Raw genomic sequence first — 17,710 nt, forward strand, 5'->3', positions numbered from 1 at the left:
TTTGTAATGTTCTTAAAGCAATGAATGTTTGTGTGCAAAACACAGTATTTTTAAGAAGGATAGGCTATGTTTTTGCTTTTCCTCTGAACTAGGTGGGCACATTTTCAAAAATGTGGATGGTAAGAAGCCTGGAAACTCCAGTGACTATTTTCAGCAAGACCCTCTTTCATTGTGCAGGGACCCGGCTCCCTCCTTTTTCTTGCCCCCCCCACCCGCATCCCCCCAGATAGTCCCTATGGGGAAAACAGGAAACTCATGTTCTTCAAGGTTCTAGGCTGATGTGTGTGTGTGTGTGTGTGTGTGTGTGTGTGTGACTTATATTTATTATCTATTGGAATCAATCTTAAATCAGAAAGCTTTTTCAGAAAGAAAAAAAATTCATCTTTAGGCCAGAATAAGAGTTGGGTACTTTTTTGGGGGGGGTAAGAGGGAATTCAGGCCTAATTGTGAGAAATATGACTTGCTGGGCTAAATAATATTGCTGTCACTAATTAAAAGATAAATAACTTGGGGAAAAGTCTTAAGAGATTAGGAATAAGAAAGAGAACTGCAGGGTGGCATCAGTGGTAAAAATCCCTAATATTTTAATTTACAGCCAAAACTCTTGATATATAAGTTTGTATGTATTGACTCAGATGCAAAAAAGAAAAAAAAAAAAACACTTTGTTTTATAAATATCAGAGTACATGCTTAAAGCTAAATTTCTACTAATTTATTCCACAGTATTTAGCTTGCCTAGAATAGCTAATAAGTTATTCATTTATATGCTTTTAAAAATACAAAGCCTTATTTTTACTGACTTGTTTGAAACTGAAAAAAATACTAATAATTTGGAAAAATTGCATTCATTAGTATTTGGTAAGATACCAAAGCTTTCAGAAAGTCAATGTTAATTCATAGATTTTTTTTTTAATTAACTATAGAAAAATAAAATAGTGGGAAACCAAACATTACTAAAAGGTGGTTTAGCTCTTCTTGAGATAGTCATACTAAATTGGTGTACTAGAACACTAGGCTGTATGTAGGCAAATCATCTTAACGTTGTTCCTGGATAGATATACTTACCACATCTTGAGGTCCACCCTTTCTTATGCAGAAATACAACATGTACGCCATGGGAGTGGACTCTAAATGTAAGAGAGAGAGTGTGCAAAGTTGGTACTTGCTTCCTCACTCTTAACTATTGACCAGGAAATCATTCAGGGTGAGGAAAGTGGGCATGGTGAGGGAAGTTTCAAGGAGAGGGAGATGGCCATGTTCAACTTTACAAATTTGCATGAAAAACTTAGAGGGCCTTTTGGGCTGCCGCTTATTTGGTAGTGGCACTATAATGGAACCCATGAAAATGGTTTGGGGAACCAAGTCCTAGTTCACAGTGCACTAGCAGGAATGTTCATGGCAGTGGGAAAAGCAGGATGCTTGAAAGACAGCTGATACCCGTTTGTGGCTCCCATTCATCTCAAGTGTGTGTACCATCTTGTTTAAGCCCTTTAAAAGAGTGCTCGACACAGTGGGCGTAAGATGGAGTTTGATTAGTGGCTATAATAATTGGAAGCAGAGCAAAACAAAATTCCATATGACAATATTTTAATGGGATGTGTTAATTAAAATTAAATTATTGGGTTGTCAAACATCTCCAAACTTCGACATTATTTCATTAAACTTAAGTGGCCTTGAAATAGAATGATAAATTGCTGCTATCTTTAATAATCTTGGAAGATATGCAGGCTTGTAAACAACCGCACTTTTCTTGTAGCAGCAAGAGGCCAAAAGAAAAAGCTTTCAACTTCTACCATATTGGGTTCCTCACAATAGGTTTTCCTTAAAACAGGGTGGCTCTGTCTGATCTTAGCATCTCTCTACTCTTTCTCTAAGGCTAATCTCTAGGCTCTTAAAAATCTACTCATAACAATCTTAAAAACTCTGAAAAGTATTTGTCCCCAAGTATTTTTTAAGAATGATAAATATTTGGTAGTTCAGATTCTTCCTTCTTTCTCTCTTTCTCTCTCTCCTTTCCTTTCCTTCTTTTTCTTTTCTCCTTCCTTCCTTCCCTCCCTCCCTCCCTTTCTTTCTCTTTCTCTCTCTCTCTTTCTTTTGTTTTTTTTCAAAAAAGCGTGGCAAATTCCACAACACTTGAGTTGGGATTTTCTTATCCCTAAAGACCAATCAATTTCATAGATAAATTTAAGATTGATTCCACACTGTTTTCAAGGAGAATGCTTGCATTCTCCTCTAAGGAAGAGCAAGTAAATTTTGTTTTTCACCCCCGTGGGATTGGACCTCAAGAAGTAACTCTAAAAAAACAGAGAACACAAATGCCTCAGTTGTATTAAGCTTAGATTCAAATTATTATGTTCACTTGAAAAAAATGATTTCCTGGGGGCCTTTTGGCAACTTCCCTTTTCAATGTAGAGAAGAACTTAGTCACCCTGAAACCCTACACAATAAATTGGAACTTGTAGATGTGGGCAGAAGGTTTGGGGGTGGACATTGTGTGTTTAAATTAAACCCTTTATCACTGAGAAGCTGTTGTATGGGTCAGAGAAAATGAATGCTTAGAAGTTGTTCACATCTTCAAGGGCAGAAGCAAACCACATGTCTCAGCTACATTATTTATTTTTTATGCATAAAGTGAATCATTTCTTCTGTATTAATTTCCAATGGGTTTTACCCTCTATTTAAATGCTTTGAAAAACAGCGCATTGACAATGGGTTGATATTTTTCTTTAAAAGAAAAATATAATTACGAAAGCCAAGAGAATCTGAAGCCTGTTTTGTTTTAAAACTTTTTATGTTCTGTGGTTGATGTTGTTTGTTTGTTTGTTTGTTTTTATTTTTTTATTTTTGTTATTATTATTATTTTATTATTATTTTTTTTGGCATACTACATGCAGTTCTTTAACCAATGTCTGTTTGGCTAATGTAATTAAAGTTGTTAATTTATATGAGTGCATTTCAACGATGTCAATGGTTTCTTAATATTTATTGTGTAGAAGTACTGGTAATTTTTTTATTTACAATATGTTTAAAGAGATAACAGTTTGATATGTTTTCATGTGTTTATAGCAGAAGTTATTTATTTCTATGGCATTCCAGCCGATACTTTGGTGTTTGCGAGGCATGCAGTCAATATTTTGTACAGTTAGCGGACAGTATTCAGCAACGCCTGATAGCTTCTTTGGCCTTATGTTAAATAAAAAACCTGTTTGGGATTTATTTTTTTTATTTTTATTTTTATTTTATGTCTTACCGGTTTTCCAAGATCAACTTTACACACATATTGCCACACCCTTGGCTGGGTGAGAATTTCGTTTCTCCTGTAATTATTGGGGCGAGTATGAGAAGCAGACTGAATGGGAGAGAGAGGACAAAAGCTGGAACGAGAGAGCTGGAGAGAGGAAACGAATAAATGTAGCCATGGCAAGGCTTTGTAACAGGCTGCAGATGCTTGGACCAGTAGCTCTATTGTATTCACTTTGTTAATTTCCCATTTCTCGAACTGTAGTAGCAAGTAACATGAAATGAAGTAACATTCCTTTGTTCCCTCTCTCCTTCCCTCCTTCTGCTTTCCCTCCCTCCTTCCTTTCTTCTCTCCTTCTGTTCCTCCCCCTTCTTCCACCTTTCTTCCTCCTTTCCCTTCTGGCTAGAAAATTGGAATGGCAGGGAGCAACTAGGGCTAGACAAAAATATAACTTAGGAAAGAAAAGAACCGGGACCAAGAGGACCTATATGGCATCCCAGGAAGTCCAGTCAAGAATGAATGGACTGTTCGTCTTTTCTTCTGTAGGTTTTGCTGTAGTATCTGTGTCCACTGAAGGGGTTATATGGAGACGGTAACAACTGTAAATGCCCATGTGAACCAAGCAAGTCCCCACGTGACCACCCAGTAGATGTTTTCCCTGTTTTTACGGATCAATCAGAGGCATCAAGTAACATTAATTGGAAAGAGGGTTCCAAGCCAGGTCAAGTTTGAAGTTTATTATTATTATTAGTCTATATTCAAGTTTAAAGTTTACTATTATTAGTAGTAGTATTAATTATTTTGCTGCTCCATACTCCAGTTTTGCTGTTGGATTCCTTATGTACTGAGAAAAAAAAGGAGCGTGTCGAGTGGAGGTGGAGTGTTGAAGACACTTCTGACTTCTTACCACAGACACCTTGTACCCACCAGACCGTTTACTTATCTCCAAGCAAAATGCCAAATTCATGTCAATTCATACGAAACCCTTTTTATTTGTTTTAGATAGGGAAGCTACATTTTCTGAAAATTAAAAAATAAGAGTTGTTAGAGTTTTACTTCATATTTATGAATATGTCTTATTTTCCTATTCTTTTGCCGGATGAAACCTTTGACCCCAAATGTTTTACTTTGTGGGCCCCGTGATAGTAGTGTGTGTGCACATGTGCACACACATGAGCATGTGCATTAGCCTTCAAGTCCCACCAGGTTTAATAATGAATCTACATTAAGAACTAAGTAAAAACCCCAATGAATTACAAATGAGTAACATTATTAGGAAATTTATATAGATGCTATTATAAATTAAGGCAAAAATGAAAGAAAGCAAAAGTCAGGTATAGAAAAATATATAAATGTGTGTATATATATATATATATATATCTCACATCTAACATATGTGATGAAGATTCATATACATGGTGCACAGAAAGAGAGAGACTTTGTCATCGTGTAAAGGAAACATCTAAATCCATTTCCTATAGAGGTTTGATGCTTTCTCAGAAAACAGTTGTCTGTGGAGGTGTCCAAAGGGAAGGGAACAGAGCGCCGCATTAATTCCTTCTTGCATCAAGTATGGTGTCGGCTCCTTTGAAACAGTTCTGTTGTTTCTGCCTTGATCCAATGTTAAGTCTTCTCTTTGGTCCATGAAAAGGCAAGCTTCTTTAGAAATTCTCCATTACATCCTTTGAGGCTTTCTTTAATTGTCATGCAATTAACAGTAAGAAAAAAAGGGAGGCAAATTGTTTATCCACAAACCAAAAAACCACAGAGCTGTTTCAGGACTTTTTCGAAATCGACAATTGCCTCGCTTGCCTGTGTGCACTTTGAGAAGAGCCTGAAATCCTAGGGGTCCGATAAGTCACTAGGGGGACACCAGAGAAGTCCCTTTCTCACAGAAAACTGGGCCATGAAAATCCAAAAGTGGTTTTGAGAGATACTAGGCCAACTGATGGAATAAAAGTGATGAGGAATCTTCCTTTTTAAAAACTGATTTCTGCTAAGGAAGGAGTCAGGAAGGAGTCAGAAGAAGTACTGAGAGACGGTCCGGTCAGTGTCAGAAAAGAACATTGGAAAAAAAAAATAGCCACCCAGGGCAATAGTTAATGTGCTGCTGTAATTCCTACTGTTATGGTGGTGGCAGTGTCTGGATCATTGTTATGTGGGGACACAATGTTCTAAGACAAATATTATAATGTGGCAACAAAGATCCCATCAAATATATACGCCTTTCATTAATGAAGTTGTTCCGACACAGTTGAGCATCACAGCCTGGGTCGTTTGAAAAGCTTGCTACTCACATGGGATAAAGGCAGTCATTATGGGGGAACTCATCCATTGTGAAAGAAAGAAAGAAAGAAAGAAAGAAAAAGACAAACACTGCTAATCTATGCCAGAAACTGCAGGCCTGAGGCAGGGGGATGACAAAGCATTGCCCTTCAAAGTGCTTATTGTGCGAGGACTTCCAAGCACTTTGAAGACAATCATCAAATCCTTCTAAATGGAACCAGGGAGGCTTCTTGCCATTGATCTCAACAACAAATGTTTGTGTTTCATGGTCAATTGATTTATCCCTCCAAGACGCGAAGTAAAATTGGATATTTTTAAAGATATTTTTAAAGATAAAACTAATTTTCCATCTGAGTAATCATCACCTAAACAATTTGCCAATGAGATGAAATGGCTTGAAATGGTACTGCCGTGATATATTTAGTAGCCTTTATTATTCCAAGTATGACAGGGTTCGTAATTCTGAAATCAACTAACCCTTGCATTCTCAAGAGTAGTGAGTTTTCACTCATCTCCGTAAGATCATGGACCAGCCCTTCTTGCTATGAAGTTACTACTAATGGCCTCAGATTGAAAAACATGGAACAAGCAAATATAACCCCTTCCTTTGGGGCTAGGGATAATAGGATTTGAATTACATCAAAAATTCTAGATCATTGGGTTGCATCAATCATTTATTTAGCCACTTTACAAAAGCACTCAGAGGATTTAAGAGGTTTTTTTTTTTGTTTTTTGTTTTTTTTTTTTTCTGAACTTCATATTGCTTAGTAAGTAGTATGCTCCTGTGATTCCTTGAAAGAGGAGTGAATGGCAGATCTAGATGGCCCCATCAAGTGTCCCAGCAAGCCTAATATCAATGGGTATGGAGAGGCAATACAAGCATGCCAATACCTGTGGCCACTCTAGCTCAATCCTGTAGACTAGTCTTTATAGGGTGATGGTGAACAGCTTTTATCTTTAGGCTTTAAATGTTTCACAAAACAGAAAATGAAATTGTAACCCATTTTGTATTGAATAAGTGCCCAATTACAATTCTAACTAGATCCATCCATCATCGGGGAAACTGACTTTCAAAGTAGTCAGCCCAGAATTAGGAGTATATGGATTAAACCCTGAAAGTAAATTCTATGAAAAAGAAATCACTATAAAAAAAAAAAACCCACAAAACAAGCAACAACAACAGCAACAACACCTTTCAGATGGTCAAAACCTGGAGAAAGTAGATGACACATGTGGGTGGTGAGGCTGAGGTCAGATCATTCTCTCCAGCTTTAGTTGTGACTTACTTAGCAGGAGTAAACTAATGAGTGCATGTGCTGGCCTTGAAGAATCAAATTGCTTGAGGTTTTTGTTTTTGTTTTGTTTTGTTTTTCCTGAGGGAGGAGAAGGGGCCCTGGAAAAATAGGGTGAAGAACGTCGCACCCTCCACCTGTCGACTTCAGAGACTTGGGTCTAGACCAGTGGAGAGAGGTGGCTAGGGCAGAAATGCAAGGACCCTTAACATCAAGGACCCTGTGGTTCCCAAATAACAAATATAATACTATATGACAGAGAGAACCATTTTCCCTGATCATATGTTAAAGGTAGCACCATGGCTGCTGCAAAGAAAATGGGTCAATTGTTGGGGAGACCATGAGACACAAGACCTTCAGCAGATTTCAGCGTTTTGCAGTGGCCTCTAGAAGCAGTGGCCAAGTGATGGATCCCCATTAGAGGTGTAGAACATGGGCACACCCGAGGTTTCCCAGGCATAACTGGACAAAGTGTAAAAATGGACTATGTGGTCAACTAAGTTCCATCTTGGATCTTGTGGAGGTGGATGTGGTTTTAAACTATATGAATAGGGCTCATTGTCATAACCCTGTCTCCTTTTTTTCACATTAGATTTACTATGAAGGTGATTTTAGCAAGTATATGAACTCAGTTCTGAGAAAAGTAAACTTGATGTCTCATGAATGGTTAATGTACAGCATTAACCCTACTGGAAATTGTGTACGTATGAAGAAACCAAAGATGAGTTGGTCGTAGAGTGAATGCTAAGCATTTTTGGTCTGGCCAGTCCTTGAATTTGGTGACCTTGAATTAGGTTCTTTGATTTAGATTTATTCCTCTGGAGGGTGGAGCCAGTGGTTCCTAGGAGGGTATGTCCCTGGGGCGCTGTGAGAGTGAGCTCACGTGGAAGTGCCTGAGTGACTGAAGAATCAACACAACAGTGAAGATAGGCTTCCCATTTTTTTAAGCCGTAAACACAATCACCCAGGCCACTAATTTGTTTTTAACAGTAATTTTTTTAATTCAATAATTCATTTTTTGATTACCATCATACGCACAGTCTGTGTGAATACAGTTTTTTAAAAATGATAGTGACCATGTAACACAACCTTGGTCAAGAGTACTTTTTTAAACTTTGACGGTTACTCCTCCAAAAAATGTTCCAGTAGAGCCGATCCCAAAATATCTACACATTTGCCATCTCACTCCAATGTACGGTCATTTGAAATGCATTTATTGCAGGTTATCATTTTCCAGAGACCTACAACAGAAAACTCCTCTATTTGAAAAGTCAGAAGAGTCCCTTTGGCCCATCGGGAGGGTATGTGCCATTAGGATAAGTGAAGCTGAGTTAACGGTCAGTAGAGGAATGGAAGATGTTTCTAATCATTATAGTTATGCCTGCCCTGTGATATTCAGCTTCTGAGCTTTAATCTTTCTTTTTTTAGTCTATGAAATTTTTAAATTACATGAATACTATAATGTAGTGAAGAGAATAGCTTCTAGGGTAGGTAGCACAAACCTTAGGTCAGCTACTTAGTGGCACTGTGACACTGGCAAATTGTTTAAATCCAAAAACTATGTTTCCTTCTCTTCTTTAAATTTAGGATAAAAATAATATCTACCTGATAGGATTTTTTGGAAAATTTCAGAAGTGAAAAGACATAAATGGCAGAGCTCAGTGTCTGACATGGTGAGTTACCATTGACACCAGCTAGAAATATCCAATTATATTTTTATGGCCCCACTCTCCAAGAATTATTGGAAACACTTCCGTCTTTGGACGCTTAGCCCATGCATTATACGACTCAAGTTATGTCTTGAGTAGATGTTATGAGTAGATAACTATGTTACAAGTAGGTGTTGTAGCTTGCTCTCTATGAGATCAATCAGGGAGGGTTCTTGTTTTTGATGGAAACAGCTTTCTTGGGGTGCCTGGGTGGCTCAGCGGGTTAAGCTTCTGCCTTTGGCTCAGGTCATGATCTCAGTGTCCTTTTTTTGGGATTGAGCCCCACATTGGGCTCTGTGCTCAGCAGGGAGCCTGCTTCCCACCCCCGCTACCCACCGCCTGCCTCTCTGCCTACTTGTGATCTCTCTCTCTCTGTCAAATAAATAAATAAATAAAATCTTAAAAAAAAAAAAAAAAAGAAACAGCTTTCTTGCATAATCTGGTTTTCACCAGCCTTTTCAGCCTAGTCCATCTCTTGAGCTAACAAATTCTATTAGTCTACTGTATAAATTAAAGTAGTATCTAACTTACTTGAATTGATGGCAACTGAATTGTCCCATATAAAGAAATTTTTCATAATTGAAGAAGAATCTTTTAAGCACTGAAAAAGAAATTAATGTATGTGTGACTATAAGAAATAGAAATATGATGAAGCAGGTTGAAATAATAAAGATATTTGTTGTTCATGTAACTTGGAACCAAGTTTCTGGACCCAGTATAATCATGACACCAGCTCTATTTCTTTAAAATTCTCTGATCATTCCTCCCATTTTGACTTTGTCCTCAGGCTCATGATCTCTACAAAACCCTTAGCAAAAACCTAGGTATTATTCATCTTCATTTGCATCCAGCATACACTGATTCCCATGGTTTTCTCCTAAAAACAGTGAGAACCCTTCACAGAGAGAGTGAATCTTTCCTAGTGACTTTCTGGCTCAAGTTGGCCCAGGCCAATCACAAGGACAGAAAACCATTATCGACTAAGGCAAATCAGAGCCAACTTGCTGAGGAGGGTCTGTTCCCTAAATCACACTGTTGCTAGATACCTAGGATTAGGTAGGGTGAAAGGTGGAGAGTGAAATATTACGAGTATTAAACTCATATTCCAATATTTTTGAGGGAAATCTTTATACAGTGTTCCCACTTTCTACATCCTTAAATGGACAATACTGGTCATAATTTAGGCTCTTTTTGAGGGGTAGTGGGAATGATGGTACAAGGATTATTATTCAGTAATAATCTCAGTAGCTACTGTTTAGCGGGGGCAAAGCTGTTTGCACCTAAACAGTTCTGGCTCTTTTTGAATTTTATTACTACTCTTCGGAATACTTTGACCCCTTGTGGTGTTAATAACTTAAGTTCTTGTTATAGATAATAATCCTCTTCCCTACTTTACTTTGCGATGATGGGAAGTAACACAGAAAATCACCTAATGGATCTCACAGAACTGACTCTGGGATTGATGGATGATTCCCATTTCCTGCATAAAATACATTGTGTGATGCTTTCAGAATATCACATACATATAGCTAGTGGGTAACTCTGTACAATACCTGTGCAATTTTGCTCTCACTGGTTGAGTTTTGTGGTTACTAAGGCTCAGTTGTGTTTGTTCCCAAATCTTTATGTGACAGTTGTATTTGTGATTATGTTGCGTAAAAACTTGAAATGTGAGTAAAGCAAAACACAAAGAAGCAAACTAACAAGCTGATGGTTTCTAAAGAGTTAAGGGGAAAAAAAAATCTTTAAAAATATCAGTGGCTAAATTAGCCATTGGAGAGATGATTGCAAAAGAGTGAAGAAAAATGACAAAATAGAGAAAGAGTCTACATTCATAAAATTTTGCAGGGGTCTTTAAACTCTTGTTCTACCTTAAAGAATCCCAAACTGGCCATGGTAGAAGATGCATTATTCATGTGATTCGTACAGGAAAACTACGACAACCTTCAATCAGCAGATCCACTCTCAAAGAAAGGGCCATGGCCTTGTATCTACAGCTTGGTGAATGAATGCACATTGACACATTTTAAGTTAAAACCAAATGTTAAAACTATTCATCCTCTTGTATAATTCACCCTCTTCAACCAGCTGCTTCTATTAACCAACCACCTCCACATTAAGCAAGAAGGCTTTATGGTCTATTGGAAGGATGAAAGGGTGGACGGGTGTGCATGCGCATGGCAGGGAAGACAGTTGTTGGGTTACAGGCATTCAGAAGGCTAAGTCCTCATTCAGAGCAAGACAATTTCTAAAGTGAATCAAAGATCATATAAATGTGTATTGTTTAGTGCATTAGAACAGTGACTCAAAAACACAAAGCCAGAGCGTAAAAAGCCTTTATCTTTGGGATGTGGGACTGTTGCAGTGTGGGGAATGCATATAAGAGATTATTTTTTTTTTTGTATTATATGCATGTTACCTCTAATTTTTTTAATGGGGTGCCAGTTTTACTCTTATAGATATAAAAATATTAACCAGTCCTGATTTTGTTGGTGTAGCGGTCAGCTTTAAACATAGCTCCCAGTGAACCTTGCTTCCTAGTATTCACACGCTGGTGTGATCCCACATTCCACATTTTCTCAGGGTTGACCTGTGTAACCAATAGGGTGCTGCAGACATGATGGTGTGTCACATCTGAGACGAGTTATAAAAGAGCCTTTGGTTTCTGTCTCTATTTCTGCCTCTTTCTCACCACACACTCCCTGGGAAGCTGGCTGCTTTGTCATGAGAAGCCCCATGGAGAAGCACATGTGATGAGGAACTCAAACCTCCTGCCAAATTCTTTAAGTCTTACTTCTTATTTGTAATTTTTTGAGAACTGTACCTTCTTTTGAGTTATTGTGGAATTTAGACATAAAGTAGATAAAGTTTGGGATAAGAAATTGACCCTAAATCATAGCTGACTCTAGTATTATCGATGTATTTATTAAACTGACCAAAGTCATTCAGCTTGCATGTGGCAGAGAGAGGATTCTGGAACAGATCGGTCTGCATCCTAAACCCATTGCCTGCCCACTGTCCACTCAAGAGCACAAATGTCCATGGGAGATTTGAGTCAGTTTTCCTCCTTTTTTGTTGTGTACTTGTGTAGATTATAGGAATCTCTGTAATTCTCCTCCAGTGACTCCTGCAGGATCTTTAGCTGAGTCAAAGGGATGCATGCCAACATAAGGCAAAGTACTAGAGGCAGGCTGTACAGAATGGCATATTTACATGAAGTGTTAGAGAAAGAAAAAAGTAAATATGGGGCATATAGACTCTGAGTGAAGGGAAAAGTGGAGGCACCATGCTGGAAAGACAGAAGAGGTGGGTAATGGGGGCAGAAGGATGGTTGCAAGGGGAGAGAAGCCAGGTGAGTGCAGGCATGCAGGGTTGTTCTGATGAGCAGTAGGGACAGAGATCTTGATGAACATCACTAGGAGAAAGACCAACCAGGAACTTCATGTGGATTTGAACCCAGAGTCAGGAGGCTGCATTGAGGCCAGTCAGGAACAGGGAAGTTGTTAAAATGGAGCCAAAAACACATGGCAAGTTTGGTAAGAAGTTGGAGGAGCTCCTCTTAGCTGGGAGGTGGATATGAGGTGAGTCCAGCAAGATGGTGGGCCCCAAGAATGAGAGATTGAGAGAAAGCCTGAATGCAGTGGAATGGTATGACAGCCAGGGCATCTAGAGGAGCTGTTAGAAGATGATACTTGGTCTTGTGAGTTGACTATCGGGAGACTATCAGGAATGGTTGTTCCATTTCAGTTTTACGTATCCCTTAAAATGTGGCACAAACTGGTTGAGCACTTAAATTATTAGATGAGCTGAATGGAATGAGATGCACATGACTTGGGACAGAGACATCTGACATCAGCAGTATAGAATTTAAGAGAGGACCATTTTTCCTTCCATTTGTGAAGTCACCAGCCACGGGTAACTCTGATGTCCTGAAGGTAAAAGGACAACCCAAGTGCAGGACAGCTGTACCTGCTGGGGACAGTCCTCTCTGGGAGGGCTTGGCAGGAGCTATGACAGGGAAACATCTTGATAAAGTGTGAAGAAAGAAGAAAAGCAGACATTCTCATAAACCCAAGTGAGAAACAGAAATGACATGTAAGAAATATTGTATTGACTCTGAAGAATGAGCCTCCTGATGGCAGGAGCTCTGGTTTATAGAGCTCTGGCCCTAACGCCAACAAAGGTCTGACACAGAAAGCACAATAAATATTTAAATGAATGAATGAATGAATGAACAAGTGGCACATCTTATGAATCTGTGAAATATGAAGTTGGATTGGTGGGTCTGCATACATGAGAGAGGTTCTGGTTCCATGTAGACATGGGAGTAATTACATCAAGGGTTCGAACACATTTCCAAGGAGAAACTGAAGGATGAGGGACCTGGAGAAACAAAAAAATTCAAGGAATTGGAGTTTTCATGGAAGTTCAAGGATGTGTCTTACAAGTGGTAAGAATCTAGGGAAGAATGTTAGAGAGATCATGTGTAGAAGACGGGAGTGCTCTAAAGAAATAATGACACAAAAATAAAAAGACCAAGGAAGATATTGACTGAAAAATATCTGTTGGATTCAGCAACAAGGAGGTGTCTGCAACTTTTGGGAGAGCCATTTCACTGGGGTGGTGAAGGCAGAAGTCAGATTATTCTGACCTAAGAAGTTAACGGAAAATGAGTTTGCATATCAATTTGTGGACAGTTGGCATCTCTACCATGATGAGTCTTCCAATCCATGAACACAATACATCTCCCCATTTATTTAGATCCCCTTTGATTTCTTTCAGCATGAAAGTCCTATGCAGGTTTTGTTCTTGAGTGACTATAAATGGTTTCATCTTTTTAATTTCATTTTCCACATATTCATTGGCACTGTGTGTGTGGGGGGGGGATGGCTTTGTTACTGCTGGGCAATGGTGACAGTCCTTGGTTTCCACTAGGCTTCTGGGGCCACCACCCCTGGCAGGAAGGCAGAGAGGAGGGGTGCCTCGTAACTGCCAGGTGGAGCTGGCTGGCCGGGCTCCCCACGTGGTGTTCTCAGATACCACGAGCCTGGCTGAAGCTCATTCTTGGTTGGTGGGGATCAAGGATATTGAGGCACCTTGTTATAGCCTCATGCAGGCACAAGCCTGGGCTCCCCACTTGGCCTTAGATAGTGTGGGTTGGGACCAGGCTACAGTTTTTTTCTGTGGCGCTCTGCCGGAAGCAGCAGAACAGTCATTGTCTAAAATTAGTTTTCTGACTTGCCAGGCTGCCCTTGTCCTGGTCTTTTGATTGAGGGAGAGGCTTGGCTGGGCTCCTTTATCTGCATCTGTTGCTGTTTCTAGGTTGTAACTTCTTGAACTCCAAGTTTGAGATAGAAGAGAAAGAAGAAAACCCAGGAAACTGCCTACCATATTGGTCCTCTCATCCTGAGGTCCTCCGAGATCTACTTGCCTCTTTTCCACCTCCAAGAACTTTCTTAGGTTTGTTTTATATACAATGTCCAGGCTTTTCACTTTACTTAGTAGTAGGAATAGGAAAAGGTATGTCTATCCCATTTTTCCAGAAGTGAATTCTGCTCCCCAAATGGTGTTTTAAATTCTCGTCCCTTCTCCCAAATCTAGATTGCTCAACTAGACCATCCACTGAGCTCAAGGCAGGTGACTTTGCCTTTCTGAATGTTCACCAGGGGGTCCCATGAGAAACTTAAATTCAACATGAATATGTGGGCTCCCTCCCCTGTTCTTCAACACCCCTCCCTTCACTCTGTCATCACCATATGGCCATCCAAGCCAGAAACCAGAAGCTAATCATCCTCGTGCCTTTCTTTCCTCACCTACCATGTCTTAGCCATCCAAACACTTAACTCCCTGCCTGCCTTTCTCACCCATTACCTCTGTGGATGTCTCTTTATTCAGGCTCTAGTCACACTTAAAATTTATAATGTCCCCAAATGAATAATTCATATCAACTTCTGTTCTCATCATGCTTCTCTTCCTTGTTTTAGTTAATATCACTCTCATTTTCCTATTCCCAATGGTCAAAATTGTTAGTAGATTTTTCACTCACCTTTGCCCTATTTCACAAGTCCCGAATTTTATCAATTCTACAATGCTGTCCTCTTTCCCATCAGCACCTGCCTATCTATTTCCACTGTCATAATCCAGGTCTTCATCCCCTCTCATCTGTATTTTTGGTTACCTCCTATTAGCTCTCTCCTCCTCCAATCTAGGGCACCCCTTCTTGTGTGATATCTGGTTAATTTTCCCGAAGCCCTGTTTTTTCACTTGCTTTCCCTGCTTCAAAGTCTCCAGCAACTGTCTGTGGCCCGTAGAATTGTGTCCAGGAGTTTTAGTTTGGTCTTCAAGATCTTCCACACTCTTCTCTTTTATTCCAAGTTTCTTCCCTGAGTTCTGTTTATTCCTCTCCCCCGGACCTGGCAGGTCCCTGTAGCAACCCCAGGCAGGTTATGAATGATCAGCTCAGCCTGAACCACTGCTTGAATTCAACAGCAGCACAGATCATGTTGCTTGGTTTATTACTTCTGGCCTTTGCTGCGTGAGATGTGAGGTGAAGAAGGGAGAAAAATATAACAAAGCAAAGATGAGTGATGTGAGAAGATGTAGATAAAAAAAAAATTAACTCTGTGTGGAAGTGATCCTCATGTAAACAAGAGTGCTGGGTAGTTATTCTCCCAGGCAGGGGAGGGAAGGGCAGGCCCACAGTGGGTCGCGCACGTGACTTCAAAGATAGGAACACATCAGCTGGCAATAAATATTTATAAAATGAGACGTAGGTATTTAGACCATTAGCCTGCCACATACTCCTTCTCCACAATGAAATATGAAGCCTAAATCGTGATAAAGACAGGCAGAACAAATAACAGGGGACCTAAATTTAGGCTTGAGTAAATGTTCAGGCTCGATCTATACACACAAGCGTTATAGCCAAAACGAGATATTTAAATGGTCACCCCACTTTTCCATTCATTTCCCTTTGTTTCTAGTGGTTTTTTTTTTTTTTTTTTTTTTGGTTCGTTTGTTTGTTTGTTTGTTTTAATGAAAGGGAAAAACTCTTCTCTCAACTCATGTGTAGTGTCTTTTCTTTTGTCTTACCTCCGGTCATCATACCCAGTGAGACTGGAGACATTCTTGCCTCCTCAAGTCACGTGATTCATTTCTTAAAATGGAGGAAAGAGGCAGCCAATGCTGATTTCATCCAAACCAAGTTTCCAGACTCCTGTCAGAGTCTATGCTGAGTGATTCCCAGCTAAGTGTCCAGGGCAGAGACTTCTTTTTCCACTTCTTTTTCCACTTCCTATAAATTCACCTCTTGCCATCATGAACTAATAAGCTTCAGGACTGAACCCAGGCTCTCGTGTGAACAGGAGGGTTTGCGCAAGGTTCAGAGTTTATTCCAAATTCTGGCCTTTCCCAGCTTCTTACTGATAAAAACTAAATGTTCCATTTTCTGTGCTTTGAGATAAGGGGAAGCAACAAGCTAATGAGACAGCCAATTGAGCTGAGCAGCCAACGAGCAGCTATAGAGGCTGTAACAGCTGAGAGATTTAACAGGCTATCTCTCCCAAAAGAAATGATATTCCTCTTCCTGGGCCCTGGGAGGGGGGCATCTCTGCCTTCCAAGCATGGCTGCAGTGGGGCGTGGTCACCCTGTCTGGGGTGCCGTCCAAACCCTATCACTGAGTGAGGGTTTATGGACAGAGATGTGTGCACCAAGCCACGATCATCTCAAGACTTATGGGATACAGTATGAATAAACAAACACACCCTTTAGAGCTAGGTGTTATAAGATTGAGTCTCCCCAGGATGATTTTGAACCAGTTATTTGAAATTTGGGGTCTTTAATGGTCTCACCTAAAAAAAAAAAAATGGAAGTGATACTGAGTTCTTTGTTTTTGTGAGGATTAATTGGTGCAGCTCTGTGCGCATTTAAGATTGTCCTTGTTACTGAAGGTAGGGACAGCTGAAGCAATAGGGGACTTGCTGACAACGCTAGGCCATTGATGAGAAGGGTAAGCAAGTTCAGAACCCTGATTTCTGTGTTCTATCACATCTTACCATGATATCATCCAATAAGCATATCATCAGGTTTTCAAAAAACATTTTCTCATCTCCTACCTCATTTGTATCCCGGTGAGGCCAGGTAAGAGAATTGTGATCATTCCCTTGTGATTGAAGCAAAATATTACATATACAGAAAACTGTGGACCAAAGCCACACTGCTCTTTTGTTTAGAGCCAAGTCAAGAACCTTCTTTACATTGTATGTACAGTGGTTAAGTTCAGTGAAATTGCAAATTCTACCAGTGAAGCCCTTTTCAATGGAACAAGAGGAATTAAGAAATACCCCGACAAGAAACCTTTGATTAGTGGCAGCCATTAAACCCTTTGTAGTCCTAATGTGAGGTTCACCGGATACCATTTCTACACATCTACAGTGGGTCACTGACTTTCAAGGTCACAAAATCCTTGAAAATGTATTCTTTAAGCACGAATTTGATGAAAATCTGTCCCTTCTGTAATTCTCCTTCCTGTAGGGTCTTAAACCTTGTTACTAATTTGTAAGTGCCCACATCAAAGCAGAACAGAGTTAAATCACCATGGCCTTGGCCTGTGTGCTCCCGCCAAGCAAAGGACCCAGAGCGCCAGGCACCTGTTCTGCTTCCTGCCTTTGCTATCCGCCAGCTCCATGACCTTGGCCAAGATATCAACCTTATGAGTCTCCACTTCCTAATTTATAAGATGTTGATGAGGTTGAGGAGGAGGCTGATAATTACCTCTTAGGAGCATTCTGAAAAGCAAATGAAACAGTGGTTGAAAGTGGCTAGCATACTGGACATAATAAGCAATCAATCAACATTTGTTTATTTTCCACATATTTTCTTATGTATAGCTTTCTTGGGCTGAAATCAGTAGACCTAATCCCCCTTTTGGTAATTCTTAGAAAGCTTGGATTTCCTCCTTATGATGTAGGATTTTTTTTTTTAAAGATTTTATTTATTTATTTGACACACAGAGATCACAAGTAGGCAAAGAGGCAGACAGAGAGAGAGGAGGAAGCAGGCTCCTTGATGAGCAGAGAGCCTGATGCAGGGCTCAATCCCAGGACCCTGGGATCATGACCCGAGCTGAAGGCAGAGGTTTTAACCCACTGAGCCACCCAGGTGCCCCATGATGTAGGATTTT

The sequence above is a fragment of the Martes martes genome (genome assembly GCF_963455335.1).
Source record: "Martes martes genome assembly, chromosome: 11".
In the NCBI taxonomy this organism is placed as follows: Eukaryota; Metazoa; Chordata; class Mammalia; order Carnivora; family Mustelidae; genus Martes; species Martes martes.